This window comes from Camelus bactrianus, chromosome 13, assembly GCF_048773025.1.
Source record: "Camelus bactrianus isolate YW-2024 breed Bactrian camel chromosome 13, ASM4877302v1, whole genome shotgun sequence".
Taxonomy (NCBI): domain Eukaryota; kingdom Metazoa; phylum Chordata; class Mammalia; order Artiodactyla; family Camelidae; genus Camelus; species Camelus bactrianus.
Window position 1 is genome coordinate 60,461,611 of NC_133551.1, and position 15,174 is coordinate 60,476,784.

The following is a 15,174-nucleotide window of genomic DNA, read 5'->3' on the forward strand; positions in this document are numbered from 1 at the left end:
AAAAATCCCTGCCCTCAAGGAGCTTATATTTAGAGGGCGAACTAGCTAACACAAAAATCAGTAAAATATATAGTTTGTTAGATGCTGATAAATGCTGAGGAGAAAAACGAAACAGGGAAAGGTCTTGGGGAGTGCCAAAGTTGCAGGGTGGTTGCAATTTTAAGTAAACTTATAAAGGGAGGCAGTTGTATAGCATTGTCGTATAGCTCCATGAGAGCATTATTTGTGTAACAGGTTTTAGGAGAAAAAGCACCTTCCGGTTTATAAGGCATGTATCCTTCATTAGAATCACTCAAGGTGTAGGTATTGCTGTCCCCATTTTATAGATGAGGGAGGGCGTTGAGACTCAAAGAAAAGACTCTGACCCAGGAGTCATGACTCTGAGGACAGGCTGTACCAGCTGACTCCCTATGACTCCCTGTGACAAGAGGAGTGAAGGACAGAGGACTGAAGGAGAGAGAAGTTAATTGGGCAGGGGCTCAGGGGAGTCAGTGCCTAGGGATGGAGCTGAGCTGGAGAGCAGGGGCAGAGGCATACTTCCTGGAGTCAGAGCTATGGTCGGCCTACCTCATAGTGGCCTGATCAGAGTGAGTTCAGTGTGGCTGGACCCAGGGGCAAACCTGAGGGCAGAGCGGGGGCAGCAGGCTGGGCCTGAGACACTGCATGATTGAGCAAAGACGCAGAATCTGTCCAGAACTGAGTGACCATGTGGGTGGTGGGGTGCAGATGGGGAGGGGAAGAGGAGAGGAAGAAGCCAGCTCCACTGACCAGACAAGAGGGAACAGTGAGGAAGCTGGCGGTGCCAGAGCTGGCTGTTAAGGCTCTTGAATATCAGGCTAAAGACCTCGGCCTTGACGTTGTCGTCAGCAGTGGGGAGCTATTAGTTTTTGGAGCAGGGACACAGTGTCATGAGGATGAGATTTGAGGAAGATGAATCTAGCACTAGGTGGAGCAGATTCAGTAGAGGCATTTGGAAGTGGGGAGCCCTCCAGGTGGCTGTCATAACTGAGCAGGCAAGAAATGATGATGTCAGAATAGAGAGACAGCTTGGCCCAGCGAAAGAGTGGGGCCTCGGAGACAGTACTCCTGGGTGCACGACTTGGGTCTGCCTCATGTTTTCTGAGACACCCTGGGCTAGTCCTCCTATGTGTGCCTGTCTTCTATTTGGACTGAACTAAAGGCCTCCCCCCCTTTTTTTTTTTTACCCTTTGGGCTAAGAATCCATTTTGAGAAGATGATGGGCCTTCTCTTCAAAAAGATGCAAAAATAAATTTGGGTTATAATTGTATGAGGTTTACAAACCTGTCAAAGTCCATTCATGGAACCAAGCTAGCTCATCAATAGTAATAAAAACAGGAGGTAGCATTACATGCTTATTATGGGCCAGGTGCTGGGCAAAGTGATGTATGTCATAATCTTGTTGCTTCTTTGCAATAGCCCTGTGAGGCAGGTACCATTATTATTATTCTGTTAACAGATGAGGAAACTGAGGAGCCTAGAGAGGTGAAGTGACTTGCCCAAAGTCAGAACTGGAACTGAGCCTGGGTTTGTCAGCTCCAGAGCCCAAGATCCTAACTGCTAAGGTTAAGGCTACGATTCTAGGCTGGAGGAAAGAGAAATGGCAGGGAGGAGGGCAGGTGTGGGAGGATCTTCAAAGAAAGCTATGGAGAAGCAGAGCTAGAGGGAAACTGTGGGAAAGGAGGCTAGTGATGCCAGCTCAGTCCTGAGGCGATAGGCATATAATGTGGTTGGAAGTGAAGATTCCATTTGGAGGCTCCTTGTGTAGATTCCAGGGGGTTGGTATCCGTCCCACGTGACCCCCAGCTAAGTGACCTGCTCTGGAGCCTGCTGGGAAGGGGTGGGGCTACTCTGTCTTCTTGGCTTGATTATGTTCTGCCACCTTGGCAGGAAGAGCTTACCCCTGACTCTTTGACTCAGCCTCCAGTGCTGTCTCTGGAATCTACCCTCCCTCCTCCTTCCCAAGGCCACTGAGAAGGACCAGTGGGCCTTGATCTTCCTGGGGGAGCTCAGAACTGGGGACACCCTTTCCATCCCAGAGAAGAGTACTAGAGCCCATCTCTTGAGATTAGAGTGGAGTCTGGAACCAAACAGCACAGAGTGCATATTAGGTTCTGGTTTAAATCTTGATCAGCAGTACCATCTAGGAGATGATGTAGATTAGACTAGGCCATAGTCTTAGGCTGGAACCTAGATTTATGGCAGGTTGGACTTGTCGGTCATCTAGAATAGGGGCTGGAAAACTTTCTGTGAATAGTCTGACAGTAAAAATTTTAGGCTTTGTAGACCATTGGGTCTCTGTCATGAATACTCAACTCTGCTATTGTACCTTGAAAGCAGTCATAGACAATTCAAAAAATGAATGAGCATGGCTATGTTCCAATCAAACTTGGATTATAAAAACAGACAGCAGGCTGGATGCGGCCCTCAGGCCATAGTTTGCAAACCCCTGATCTAGACCCTTATTCTTCCTATGGATGTTTAGATCTTAAATCTTACTAGACAGGGATCTAAGCACACAAGGTTGGGGTTGTCAGGCCGGTTAACGTGGAAGGTGATCTAGTCACACTCTTGGTGGGATTGAGATATTGGGCATTGGTGATCAAGAAATGTACTAGACAGTGGTTTAAAGCAGACTAAGCCATAATCTCTGGCTGAGCCAGATTCACAGAATGCTGGGAAGGGGTGGTGTGGGGTGGTGAGATTTAGACCCACACATAAGGCTGTGGTCTGGATGTGGGGAAGTGGGTGAGCTAAAGCCACACAGATATTGATCTAGAGCAGGCAAAGTCTTGGTCCAAAGCCAGAGCACCATATTTTCTAGAAGAGCACTGTCCAATAGAAATGTAATAGGATCCACGTATGTAATCTAAATTTTCTAGTAGCCACATTAAACAAAGTAAAAAGAAATAAGATTATGTAACCCAATACATCCAAAATATTATCATTTCAACATATAATCATTTATAAAACTCACTGAAATATTTTATTCTTTTTTTTTTTTGTATTTAGACTTTAAAATCTGGTGTATATTTTATACTTAACAGCACATCCTAATTCCAATTAGCCACATTCCCAGTGCCCAATAGCTAGGTTCTACCATATTGGATAGCATGTTCTACCAGCATTGGGCAGTTTAGAAGCAGTCTTTTCTTTGGTACCAGGTGCCAGAAGAGTCATGAGCCAGAATGATCTGGAATAGAGTTGGACACACCAGAGATTATATTCTTAGCCGACCTGAACTGGGTGTAGACTGCCTCATCCAGGGAGAGCATCTAGACTTTGGTTTGGGAGTTGGTGGTGGTGGTGGTGGTGGGGTCCCTCCCTTGGAGGCTGACCAACTGGCCTCCAGCTCCTCTTTCCTTCATCCCAGTGTCACCTCTGACTCTGGAGTCTTGTGTGGCCTGGCAGGTGGGGGTGGAGCAGGGTAGCAGCTGGACCCTGGAGGGAGCAGGAGCTCCACCCCTCTAAGCCAGCTGCTGCCAGCCTTCCTGGACTGACTCTGTGGAAACAGGGGGCCCAGAGACAGAAATAAACTGCCAGGTTTCCGGGGCGGAGTAGGGGGCCTGCCAACCTTTGTGCTTCCTTGCTGGGGGGCAGGGGGTGGGAACAGGAAGCAACTCCAGGCCCTGTCCCAGGCTGTTACCCCTGTACGCCAACTCCCCTCACCCACAGGTGCCCCTCACCCACAGGTTCCCCTCACCTCTGTGGCTCTGAGGCTGGCCTGAGTTTAGAATTTGGTGGGTTAGTGAACCCTGGGAGCCCGGGAGTCTGGTCTGACCCTCGGGAGCAGAGGATGACCTGGACAAAGCTTTGTGCCCATTTCTGGATCCCATTCTAGGGGTCCCTCTAGCTGCCCCAGGGCAGGAGCTGAACAGATTCAGAGGGCTGCAGCAGGGCTTTAGACTAGAAGTTGGAAGATCTGTGTTGGATGCTCAGCTCTGTGACTAACCGGCCAAAGGCAACTTTGGGCAAATCACTTTAAGCCTCAGTTTCCTCTTCTATGAAAAGAGGGCAGTGTTTGTATTGCTTGTCTTAGGGCACTATATAGCTCAGTGGTTTACTCAGAATCTGGAGCCTGAGTTCATCTGACTCTGGCTTCTACCACTGTGTGACCTTTGGCAGGTCACTTAACCTTCCTAAGCCTCAGTTTCCTCATCAGCAAAAAAAAAAGGGGTAATACCTGCTTTATGGGAACTTTATAATCAAGTGAGTTAATGCATGCTAATAACGCAGGGCAAGTACCCGGTGTTGGCTATTGCCATTGCGTAGTCCATAAGTGCAAAGGGATTTTAAGTGAAAATGCATTAAGTGTAAGAGATTCTTCCCCTGGAAAGCGTCCTCTCAGACCCCCTCATTTTATAAACGGAAAAACTGAGGCCCCCAGAAGGGAACAAGTTTCGGCGAAGGAGAGGCACACAGCAAGCAAAACCTCTAGTACCCACCATGTAAAGCCAGGTAGCTCGCCCCCAATTTACAGGTAAGGAAATCGAGGCCGGTGATTGGCCACTGGTGCACAGTGGCGCTATCCAGTGAGGCCCGAGTCCGCCTCTGGGGAGGGAGTGCCCAGGCCGCCCGTGTTCACCGGAGGAGGGGCGTGCAGGTAGCGGGCGCCCTGGAGTCGCAGCGGAGCCAGGCGCGCTATTAATAATCCCGCGGCTCGGCCTCGGAAGAGAGCGCAGGTCCGGACCGCCGCCGGGCGCCTCCCGGGCCCGGGCCCGGGCCCCAGCTCCAGCCGGATCGCGGAGGCCCTCCCCTTCCACCCTCCACGTGACAACCCCCCCTCCCACTCCGCGGGCAGCCGAGGGCCCGGGCTGGCGGGCCGGGGGCCAGGAAAAAGCCGAAAACACCGAGGCTGGGCCGCTCCCCTCCCGCTCAAAATAGTCCCCGGCCGAGGCTGCCACGCATTCCGCCGGGTCCGGGGCGCGGGAAGGGGCGGCCGGCCGGGCCCCCGCCCGGCCCGACGTGGCTGCTCGGCCGGGTTGGAAGGGGGGGGGGGCAAGGGCGGGCCGCGCGGCCGGCCGGCATGTGGCTCTCCTTCGGGGAGCCTTGGCAGCCCGGGCTGCGCGCTGCGCCGGGATGATGGAGAGCTTCTGGAATTTCCTGCAGCTGGAGAGCGCGGCCGGCCAGGGGAGCGGGCTGAGCGCACGGCTCGGGAAGGGGCGCCTCGCAGCCCGACCCTAGGGGGCGCCCCCGCGGCGAGGGTGGTGGGGGGAAAGTACCTTACCCGCCCCCGGACTGCGCGCGAGGAGGGCCGCACACCTCCCCTCCCCCGCCGCGCTCTTCGGGTCTGGCGGGGGTCCAGTCCCGCCCCTCCCGGCCGGGGCGGCGGAGAGGGGCCAGGTGCAGGCAGCGCCCCTCCCCCAGCCGCCTGGTTTCCCTCTCTGCCCGTCACCTCCTCCAGGAGTCAGAAGCTCCGTGGCCTCATCTGGGAGGGGGGCGGGGGTGGCAGGGATCAGGGGGCAGCGCAGGCCTGCCAGGTAGCCCGAGAGGCGGCGGCGGGAAAACAAGGAGGCGGACCGTTCGGGCAGAGAACGGCTGGGCTGGACCTGCGGACCAGAGCCTCCTGCTCCAGCAAGACGCGCCTAAGGGCTTCTAGGAGGGAGGCGAGACAGCCTTCTCTCAACCACTCCCCACCCTCATCCCCTGCAATTGCCCACCCGGTGGGGGTCGGATGTGCCTGCAAAGTCCTGGACAATTTTCTCGACGGCGGCAGCAGCTTTCTTTGGGGGCAGCTCTGCACCTTGCAGGTCCCGAAGTCCAGAAAAGGGCTCCTGGGAGGGAGGGGCTTCCTTTTACAGGAGCCCTGAGATCCAGGGGAGTAGGTAAGTGGCCTCTTAGGGCTCACTCTTGGCACTGTGGCTTGGGGGAGGGAAAGAGGTCTACTCTGCCTTTTGTTGGGGAGGAGAAGCAATGCTTTCCCACCACTCTGCTAGTTCCAGTACCATTTGGTGCTCTGGAAACTGATGAACCGTTTGGCAACTCGGCAAGCACCTCCCCCTCCTAGGGTGGAGCCGCTCTACCCTTGCCAATGATTCCTTCAACTTCATGTCCTGCCCCTACCAAGCAAACCCTCACCATGTCAAACAAGCAGTGGGAATAGGTACAGTTCCAGGACTTCTCTGCCACTCACTGGCTGTGTGACCTTGAGCAAGTCCCTTCACTCTCTAGTCCCTTTACTCATCTGAAAAGCTAGATAATAGTAGGTAGGCCATCGCCTTGTTGTGGGGCTTTAAGTTGCACAACATTTAAAGCAGTTACCATAGTGTCTGCATATAGTAGGGCCAGGAAATAAAGAGCACCTGTGTATCATACAGCCCCATTCAGAGCCTTCAAAGTGTTTGAATCCCTTTCCCCTCCAACAACTCTGAGAAATTTGGCTTCCCAAGGTAAGGAGTGCCTCTCAGTTGAATGGGAAGGATAGAAAGATCTTGGTTTTATTGAGGCTCATTTATTCATTAAACACATATTTAAGGTTATTCTCAGCTAGCTCTAGTCTGGAGGAGAGACGTAAATTTGTGCTAGGGACTGAGGATTAGGACTGGTCACCACACTATGTTAAAGCTGGAAGAGCCCTTAGAAGTCCTAGCTCTTAGTACAGATGGAGAGACTGAGGACCAGGGAGGGGGGCTGATCGACTAGACCACAGTACTCCTTCTGCTGTGGGGGTAGAGGTGGGGGCGGGGGCTAGCAGAGAGCTCTGGGCCAGGGAAGTTGGGGCAGCCCCTGGCCCAGCTCCCTGGGGTATGGCCTCAGGCAGGCTTAGGAGCTGGTGGAATTCTGCTTTCCTCTCCCTCCCATCTCTGTGCTGACCTTTCACTCCACCTCTGCTAGAGTGGGTGGGGGTGGAACCCAGATACCCAGATTCAAATTCAAATACTTGTTGGCTCCCCCTCAGCCCAGGATGTTGGGCCTGGGCCTGGGTCAACTCCCACCCTGCTCTCTCCCCCTACCCCTCCACCCCCACCCCTATTCTCCCTGTTTCCTGTTGGATAGGCCTTCCTTGTGTACTGGAAGGAACTCAAGGCTCCATTTGTTGTCTGTGTGAACTTGAGCAAACTACAACTTGAGCCTCATTTTGCTTTCCTGCAAAATGGAATTGAAATAAAACTACCTTGCAGAAAATTTTCACAGCATCCCAGAGGCTTCCAGGCAGAGCTCTATTTAAATAATAAAAGGCAGGGATTCCCATTCAAGGCCAGGCATGGGGAACAGAGCATCCATCCTTTACCTTTGGTTTGAGGAGGCAGCTCTCTGGGGCCCTGGGATAAGAAGTGGGGTCGGGGTGAGTGTCCACCAGATAATTTTGGCAAAGTACAAATTCAAGCAAATTTATGTGGCCCAGATTCCAAGGCTACCAGGTGCACATGTCTCTTAATACACTGCAGGGCAGTTCTCATAAACGCTCTAGGACTACAGACTCTCCCTCTCCCAGCTGATCCAGTCCCACCTCCCTCTGCCTCAGGGATGCCTTCCTGGGCTGACTGTACCCTCAACCCCCAGTTACCATAGAGGACTCTCAGTGAAGGACTTTAGAAGAGAAAGGGGCTGGAAGCAGCAGTTGGGCTGTGTGACTTTGGGCAGGCCACTTCCCCTCTCTGGGCCTCAGGTTCCTCCTGCACAGTGGAGGAGGCTGGATTAGTGACTCCCTAAGGCACCTTCCAGCTCTGACAGGCCCCGAGCCTGTGTTGACTGATGTATCCTAGGAGATAGGAGCACACAGAACCGAGTCAGCTGGGAGATTCCTGTCTAGGTATCCTCCCCCCAAGAAAGTTGAGTGCCTCCCTTCCCAAGACAGACCTCCAGGGATACTAGCTGAGATTGTGGAGGGGGCCTATCACCCAACTGAGTGGGGCTGCTGATTCCCAGGGTTCCTCTTGTCAGCAGAGAGGCCGGGGCCTAAGAACAAGAGCTTGTATCAGGCAGGGCTGTGAGACTGCTTGCTTCTAGGGGAAGGGAATGTGTGTGTCAGTGACCAGTCGGCCTCCTGGGAATGGGGGGCGCGGTGCATGAGACAGCTAGCTTGTGGAATAGTGTGTCCAGAAGAGCAATCACAGGGGCAGTTTACTGGAGTGTGTGCAAGACAAGGAGGCTGACAATGGGAGGGATTTAAAAAAAAAGATGAACTGTAGAGCCAGGCTTTGGGTTGGAGCAAGCTGTCTGGGGAAGCTCCAGCCTTATGGGGAAGTGATAGAAGATTCAGCACAGTCTGACACAGTTTTGCCTGTGCCTAGGTTTGTCGACCTGTTTATAGGTGCTGAGCTGAACTGCACTGTTCTGAATTGTAGTTGTCACCTTCTATCGTGTGGGTAATCTGTAAGGTGTTGTCAAGTTTTTCTGAACGGCAAGTGTCTGGCTGTTTGGGGGAGTGTCTGTACAGGACAACACTAAGGCAGTAGGCAGCTTTTGTCCATTTGGGGTGCTATCAGATTGTACTAGGAGCATCAATTCTGGCTGTTAGGAAGCCTTGGGCTATATTGGGGGAATTGCCGAGCTGTAAGGAAGGGTGTATTCAGGCAGGTGAGGGAATCCTGGCCATGTTTTGGGTGTCTCTTCCCCCTCCATCTCTTACACACTGGGAGAGAGATCTCCTGTCTTAATCAGTCCCTCCGCAGGTAGGCAAGTAGGCAAGCAGGCAGTTGCAACCCGCTCACACTAGCAGTAATTTTACCACAGTGCCTAAATCAGGAACAGGCGTGAATTGACCTTTTAACCCCTTCCCCACCACGGGATTAGACTCTGTTTCCTGTTCAATCTCCTCCAGAACCAGTTCCATCCCAACTGGGGGGCCCACCAAGAAGCAAGTAAGCACCCCCCCACCATCTCTTTTCTCTCACCTCCCCTGTCGAGCCTTGGGGGGCCCTGAGGGCCAGGCTGGTGCAGGGCCTGGCAGAAGCTGAGGGCCCAGGAAGGAGTGATAAATATTGAAGAGGAGGGATTTCGGTGTGGGCTGGAGCAGCTGCAGTGGTTCGAGTGTCACACTATCTCTCCCCAGGTTTACTGACCCATTTCCATTCACGCGGCTGCTGGTTTCCTAGCAACGGCAACAGTCCCCCCAGAACAGGCGGAGTGTGTGTCTGCCATTAGCGACTGCCGCAACTGTGTCAAGGTTACCCCGCTCCCTGCAAACCCACCCCGGCGGGTTTGTTTTCTGCCAGTGCCTGGCACTCACCATGCCAGCCAGGGAGGGGGAGAGGGGGGGCCCTGGGCCAGCCCAGGGGCTTGGGTGGAGGTGGGGGGGCCGAGGAGGAGCTGCAGTTCCCGGTCCATTGGGAGCCAACTTGGACTGAGGCCGAAGCAGCCGCACCCCCCCCCCAGCCTTGGCTGGTGGAATTCCTGAGCCTGAGGGGAGCAGGGGGTGGGGCTGTCCCTCAGCCCTGACCCCCGAGATTCCAGAGCCTGGGGGGAGGGGTGTGGGTCGAGGGGCCTCCGGGAAGCCTGCCCGATCTGACCCCACCTGGCTTGTTCTGCTCCTGCCCTGGCTTCCTCCCACTTCTGCCAGCTCCATGCTCTTCTCTGCTCTCAGCTCTTTGTCCCAGCCTCTGTGCCTGGCCTCCCCCATCAGACTCCCCAGGGTAGGGTTGTATTTCTCCCATCAGACTAGGGGCTCCTGAGGTTGGGGTTCATGATGCCTCCTTTCCTTCTCCAACCTCAGCACCAGTTCATGACTTTTTCTAAATGTCATGGGAGATAAGATTAAACAGTTGGGGTGGCAAAGGGTAATTTTTCTGAACAGGGACTAGCAGGGCAAATGCCCCCATTCCACCTCCTGGGTGAATAGGTTCTGCTTGCACTCCCCAGTCTGGCAGCACTCACATGGGAGTGGCCATTGGAAGTAGAGTACCTCTCTTTTTCAACCTGAAAGCCTGGCTGCAAAGGGTTAAAGCAGCTCCCCGCTCCCTGCCACCTTGCCTTGGTATGTGAGCTCCCCCAGGCTGGGGGGATGGGAGGATGGGGGGGTCTGTGTCGCCTTATAGCCACTCATGTGGTCAGCTCAGACTTGACCAGTCACATTCCTGCCCAGGAGGACTGGGGCTTGAGGTGGAGGGGCAGGGGCCTGGAGGGGGCTGGGTTTGCAGAAATGGAAGGGGGTTACTGAGAAGCTGGGGCAAGGGGCTGCTGGGAACATGGAAGGATTGTGCAATATGAACCTTGGGAAGCCAGAATCAGCCTTCTATTCCTCTGGGCCTCAGTCTCCCTGTCTTTCCTCCCAGTTTGCACCCCTCCAAAACATTCCCGTGGTCCGTCTAGCTGTGATACAGGTACAGACCTGGTCCCAAGTCTAAACAAAGAGAAGAGTGTGGCAGAAGCAGTTTCCAACATGCAGGGTGGCACAGAGATTTGTGGGTAGTCTGCAGTGTGACTTTCTGGTGCTTGGAGGAGGTCGGCTGGGTTTTTGGCTGGGTCAGAGGCACTGCGATCTAGGGTACAGAGCAGGCTGTGCTAGACAGTAGAAAGAGGCCTGGGCGGGGACCCAGGAAGCCTGGTTCTCTGCCCAGCCCAGTGCCTGACTCCTCATGGTCTCAGTATCCCCATATGAGGGGCTTAGGCCAGTGATCCCCAACAGCCCTCCTGTCCTGTTAGTGGTTCTCAGTAAGGGATGAGGAGTGGGGGGCAATGGTTTGGAGGGATTATGGGAAGCTGCCAGCTCAAGGGGGAGTTTGCAATGTGATCCCAGAGCGAAAATAGCCCAGGTCATTTTCAGCTGCTTGGGCGGAGGTATCTGATCCCAGCAGGGCAGGGCAGCTTGGGCAGGGGGCAGGGAGGAGCATTCTCTAAAGCTCCCTGGGAAACCAGACCCCAGGATGGAAGGGTGGGGAAAGGTTGGCATCCCCGGCTTAGCTTCCTGAGACCCGCCGGGACCTGGCGGGGGCTCTGGAATGGAAAGATGAAGAATGCAGAGGGTTAACAGGAGGTGAGGGCTGGACTCTAGCCCCCTTTGGGTCCTGGCCTGGATGAGGTGAAAGGTCAGCCCTAAGGAGTCCAGGCACAGCTGGGGAAAGAGTAACTCGATCCTTCTCCCTAGCCCTGCTCAGGGGATCACAGAGCGGCCTTCCCCAGGAAAGGTGCTTTGACATCCCCAGGAAAGAGTTTTTTTCGACTTGTTCTCAGCAGGGGTTGGGGGCTAAGGGAGGATTCTGGCCCAAGGGGTCAAGGAGAGCTGCAGGCTTGGAGTCCCAGTCAGTATGGCAGTGCTTTGTCATCCTAGGGTCAGGGGAGGTGGAGGTGAGCCTGCTGGAAGGGTTAGAGGTAGCCTGTTCTGGCTCTGCTCTTGCTCTATGTCCCATTTATAATGACTCTGATGGCCAACGCTGGGGACTGGGGAAGCTTAAAGTTAGCAGACTCTACCTCCCTCCCTCCCCCAACATGCATACTAATTAGTGAGAGAAGCTGCCTGATAGTAGACAGTGACATTGAGATGTATTGGGTGGAGAGTTACACCCTGACTCTGAGATGGCTTTGCTGTGTGTGGTGGGGTTTTAGATTGTAAGATGGTGTGATGGGAGGTAGAGATAATACACAGAAGAATGTGGGCTCTGAAGTCAACTGTGACCTGGGTTCAAATAATTGCTTCTGCCTTAGGCAAGCTATTTAACCTAAGCCTCAGTTTCCCCAACTACAAAATGGGACTAATAGTACTCACCATAAAGGGCAATTATTGGCACAAAACAAGTACTCAGTAAAAAGTAACCCTTAATGGACCTCGTTGTGTCCCAAGGTCACACACTAGTTGGCACCCACATTGAAGCTAGCAGTCTGGCTCCAGGGGAGGAGTGGGTGAGCTACAGTTGGTCTGAGGGAGAGGATAGTTATGAAAATGTGACTGGGTCAGTGTCCCCAGGACTGTGCATGAGGCTGTGGGAGTATCCAGGTCACTTGGGGTAGGATGGGGCGAGGTGAACGATGTTTAGTCTGTGGCAAGGGGTGTTTGGGGCAAGGTTCTTCTTAACATCCACCTCTGGGGCTGGGGCTGGCGACAGCCCCCCACTCCCCACCCCCGGCGGGCTTGTGTAGCCATGTGTGGGTGTGGCAGTCCCCGGAGTGTGGCTGTAGGTATGTTTGAGAAGGCGCAGGCATCCCAAGAAAGAACAAGTCGCCTTTTGTACGAGTCCAGCCCCGGGCTGGGCTGGGCCCTCTCTGGGGGATCCCCTGTTTCCGCGCCCAGCTCCCCGCCCACGGACAGCGCCCGGGCCCCGCCCTCCACCTGAGGGGGCTGCGAGGTGGCCTCAGCGCCCCCTCCTGGGACCCGCGCTTTGGGCCAGGAGCCGGGGTCTGGGGCAGGGGGCGGGCCTGAAGCCCTGACCCCGCCCCGTGTGACATCACTCCAGGTGCTACCAATCCCCGGGAGCCGTGCCCACGGTCGGTCCGCCCCTCCCAGGCTCCGCTCTCTGACAATCCCGAGGCGCAGTGGGTGGAGGAGAAGGCAGGGCCGGCCCATGGGGCGGGGAGACCATTGAAGGCCTCGCCCTTCCTGCTTTGGAAGGGACTGAGCACACGACCCTGAGACCATACAGCTCAACTCCCTTTGAAGAACCTCACAAGAACCTCCTCTCTACTGGAGCCTTCTACCTTCTTGCCCACCTGTCCAAATCTTACCAGGTACCACTTTCTGCAGGAAGCCTTACAGAACCGACCTCCTCCCAATCTTTTTTTTTCTGATTACCTACACCCTTTTAACGACCCTCTGTAATGACAGCGATACCAGTACTACTACTAACACCAGCAGCCATCCACTGAACGATTTACTGTTTACCAGACTGCTCGGTGTTTTTGATGGAATACCTTACCTGAAGGCTCTCTGATTGCTTTCTACCTTGTATGATGAGCCTTTCTCAGCCACTGGATTGGGAGTTCCTCTGGGCAGGAGTTCCAGACATGGCATGACTCGGAATAGACACTACTAAATGTTTAGGATGGATGGTAAATGAGGAGACAGGCCTATGGAGGGAAAACATCTTGGCAAAAATCACACAGCAAGTAGGTAGAACAATCAAAGCTAGAAACCAGGTTTCTGAGCTCCATTCAGGTCTTTGGTTCTGCTGTGTGACTAAGAGTAGGGAGTTTCACAGAAGGATGCCGTGGACCTTACCTGTCCCCATAGGAGGGCCTCCAATCCACCAAAGTTCAGAAGAATCCAAAATCTGTCTTCCTCTACAATTCACACACCTTGTCCTAGAACCCCTGACTTCTGAGAGGAGGAAGAGGAGGAAGAAGAGATGTTAGGGGGCTGGGAGGGCTTTTGCAGGCCAGAGGGGCATTTTGGGGCTATAAGAAGTATTGTGGTTCCAGTAATTGAAGGGTACCGGTTCTGGGGACATAAAAGATTTAGCTTGCAGGTGGGAGGTTCCAAGTTGGGCAAGGAGGAACATTGGGAGCCAAAGTATGTGGGGGTTCAGTGCAAGGGAGGCAGGGATTATGCTGGGCCAGCACTCCCCCCACCACCAAGCTGGCCCAGTGGAATGCTGGGAGGCCCCGGGGATAGGGCCAGGCAGCCAAGGTGTCTCCGGTGGCACAGAAGCAGTTAAGAGCTGCCTCAGCCCGTTCCTTCAGACAATTAGTGACATCTCGCTTGACAACACCACACTGAGCCGATGCAGACCTCAGCCCCCCTCTCGGCCCCCCCACGGCCGCTTCAGCTGTTTATTCTTGGGCTTTAACAATTGGGATTCTGACTTGGAGGAGCGGGCGCCCTGCGCTGCCCTCTGACCCTCCGTCGCCTTGGCAACTGGAGCCCGGTAGGCCTGGGCTCTGCGTTAGGATTACAGATCCTGAATTCACAATCTTGCTGCTCCCCTGCAAGCAGAAGCAGCAGTGGCAGCAGCAGCAGCAGCATGCGGCTCTTCAGCTGGACTGGAGGGAATAGAGATGGAGGATCCCCAGAGGCCAGCCTGTGGCCTGGGTGGGAACCAGGGATGCCCACAGGTGACCTGGAAAGTGGTGCCCCCGTCACAGGTGGAGCAGGGCCCAGAGCCGCCCTCAGCTCCCAACAGCTCCCATCTTCTCTGGAAACTTTCTTCCTGGTAGAGCCCTGAGGGCAGGGGCCAGGCTTCTTCATCACCCCCCTCTTTTCCCCTCAGTCAGCCCCCTACCATGCCCAGAACTCCAAGTGCCAGCAGACTGTGCCCCTGCCGTGCCCGCAGCCATGGCAACAGGCCCCCCCTCCCTTGTCAGCTCTGCTCCTTTCTCCCCGCTGCCCCCCCACCCCGCAGCCAACTGCCCCAGCTGAAACCGGAGCCGATGCATCTGTGAGCCTCATGCCCAGACCCACATTCCATTTCTGTCCTGTGTCCCCCCCAGCTCTGGCGACGACATCTCCCCCTCCTCCTCCTCACGCCCCCTCCCTCCTTGCCTCTGTCTACTCCTGCTGTCCCCACAGCACACACACTTTATCACTTAGTGCCTCCTCCTCCCCTCCCCAGTCTCTGAGTGCTTCTCGCCCTCTCCCACTGTCTCTGCTGGTCTCTGTGTGTGCCAGTCCCTCTGTCTGTCTCCAGCTCCCTGCGGTGTCCTCAGTTCTCTGTGCCTTGCGCTGGTCTGTGGCGGCTCCTCCATCTCCTGCCCCTCTGCATGTATCTTGCTCTCTCTTTGTCTCTGCCTCATCCTGCCTCTCTGTCTCCTTGTCTTCTCCTTCAGCCTCTTTCCCTCTCTTCCTGAATCTCTTTTTTGGTCTTTTCCTTCCTCTAGCTTTTCCTCTGTCTCTTTCTCTTTAACCTCATTCTGCCGTGTTTCTGTTGCTCCCACGTTCTTCCTCTTTCTTTGCTCTCTTCCTGAATCTGATTCTCTACCTTGGTTTCTCCCTCTCTCTCTTTGTCTTCTCTCTGACTCTCTCCCTCTAAATACATAGATTTCTTTCCAGTCTTCTTTATTTCCTTCTTGGTCATTTCCCTTATGGCCAGCCCTTGGGTTGGAACTGGGAGAGGGGGACCCTCCAGAGTCACCCCAAAGGGCATGTGTATTTGACTCTGAGATGGGGATGGGAGGTCCTAAAGTCAAAGAGCCTACAAGGGGTGGGGCACTAGGAACTAAGAGTGCCAGGCCTCCTTCCCTTCCCAGGGTCCTAGAGGATGGGCTCCATCCATCTAATTTAACTTCTCCCAGCCCAGATAAAGCAAAGGGTAGTCCTAGGGGCTGAGCTGGCCCAGGAAGCCCTCTAGC

The 15,174-nt window shown here is 54.6% G+C and overlaps 1 protein-coding gene across 6 annotated transcripts in view; it reads left to right on the plus strand.

Annotated features, from left to right (window-relative positions):
• The window catches only part of LOC105063440 (transcription factor Gibbin), a 63,690-nt gene that overhangs the window by 21,041 nt on the left and 27,475 nt on the right, over positions 1-15,174 (plus strand). Inside the window, exon 1 of one of the 6 annotated variants that reach the window (XM_074377065.1) lies at positions 5,007-5,843. The exons of 4 other annotated variants lie outside the window; for them this stretch is intronic. The gene's annotated coding sequence lies outside the window, so the exon portion shown is untranslated. Of the gene's footprint in view, positions 1-5,006; positions 5,844-10,747; positions 12,619-15,174 lie in introns of those variants that run through there. One more of the 6 variants, XM_074377066.1, reaches the window with a different exon arrangement.